This window comes from Helianthus annuus, chromosome 17 (genome assembly GCF_002127325.2).
Source record: "Helianthus annuus cultivar XRQ/B chromosome 17, HanXRQr2.0-SUNRISE, whole genome shotgun sequence".
Classification (NCBI taxonomy): Eukaryota; Viridiplantae; Streptophyta; class Magnoliopsida; order Asterales; family Asteraceae; genus Helianthus; species Helianthus annuus.
This window is the reverse complement of record NC_035449.2, coordinates 79,721,699-79,723,564: the sequence shown is the minus strand read 5'-3', so window position 1 is coordinate 79,723,564 and position 1,866 is coordinate 79,721,699.

Below are 1,866 nucleotides of genomic sequence, written 5' to 3'. Positions count from 1 at the left end.
TTCGGTATCTGTTTGCCGTTGCTGACACGCCTTTTGTAGTCATTGGGTCCCGCCGTAACGCGCAGACGGAAAGTAACTAGTTAGGTTAATGATCAATTATTAGATAAATAATAAAAATGGTCATATAATATATTTAATATATAAATATATTCTTACAAATGTTATATATACGATAAAATCTCGAATGACTCCCATGAAAATTTGACACAGACCCGTGAAAATTTGACACCGACCCGTATGAAATTTTGAAAACAACTAAATGAACCCCATCAAATTTTGACACTAGCCCTTAAGAAAAAATAATTTAAAACTTTAAAATTATAAAGAAAAACTAACTCAATCTAAATAACAAATATGTAACAACTATTAATTGATTCCAGCCTATTTAAATAGTTAATTTGTTCAAGCCATGTTAATTCTTAAACAACTAAACAATTAGCCCATTTTAAAGAAAATTAAACAATTAAGCTTGTTAAGAATCAAACTCATCTTAACCTCATTTATTGGTATTTTTTGGGGCATTAGGGTTTGAACTAGTGCCTGAACACCGCCGCCACCTCCAAGGGTAGGCAAGGCGGATGAATTAAGCTAATGGGTTTACCTTTGCAAGGATAGAATTTGTTTGAGGAGGTTGTTGACCTTGGGATTGATGGGTGAGTTTTGATTGTTGAGGCATTTAACTTTTTTTTTATAAAATTAAAAAAGAATAAAATAGTTTAAGGTATGACACTAGTGTTTAATAGCTAATGGATAATTTGAGCCAAATTTAACATGACGAATGTTAATTGATCAGGGCTAGGATCTATACCCTTGAGTGCCCCTTCTTCGTTATTAGTTGATTACATAATATATTCTAGACGTCTAGATTAATTATTAGATTATAAATTATATGTTAGTGGAATCTTTTCTTTTTCTTCTTTTTTTTTTCATTTGTGTCTTTTTAAACTGTTTTTATTGTAAAGAGAGGTTCATGATAATTGGTTGTGTAAAAGTAAGTTCATGATACTTGGTTGTAAATTATAATTTTCCACAAGAGTTAATTACTGTTTTCGTCCCTGTGGTTTGTCAAAAATCACTATTTCAGTCCATTAATTTAAAAATTGCGATTTCAGTCCCTGTGGTTTCACTTTCGTAACCATTTCAGTCCCTATGGTTTCACTTTCGTAACCATTTCAATCCATTATTCTGTTAAGTACAGGGACTAAAATGGTTACGAAAGTGAAACCACAAAGACTAAAATTGCAATTTTTTAACTAATGGACTGAAATAGTTATTTTTGACAAACCACAGGGACGAAAACAGTAAATAACTCTTTCCACAAAGAATGATTGGTAGTGAAGCAAGATGTTATAATGATAATTGGTGTGATATGGAGTTGGTTATATAGTATAGTAAAAAAAAAACAATAGTGTATGTTGTGTTGTTACTGTAGGGATTTTGTACTATTTCACCTGACCCGACCCTATCCGACTCAATTTGAATCGGAACGAAGAAAACTTAATATATAGTTATAGACAATCAACCACAAAAAAACTTTTGACCCCCGTTGAAAAAGTTCATGAGTCCGCCGCTGCACTCGATTCACTTTTCAAGTTTGTCTCGACTTGCCAAATGTAGATTTACCCGATAAAGAGTGCCTCATGTTATGACCTAGGCAATCAGTATTATATCAACTTTCTCTTGAGGCTATTCTCTCCTTATTATTCCTTTAGCTCTAAAAGTCCAATCCAAAAACTGATTAGTTTCATGATTTTATCTATAGTTAAGGCTATATATGGATGGACATGTCATAAAAATAATCAGGATTTGGATTGTCATGTCTAATTTAACATTTAGGAAACACGTTGTGTGTTGGATTTACGTGTA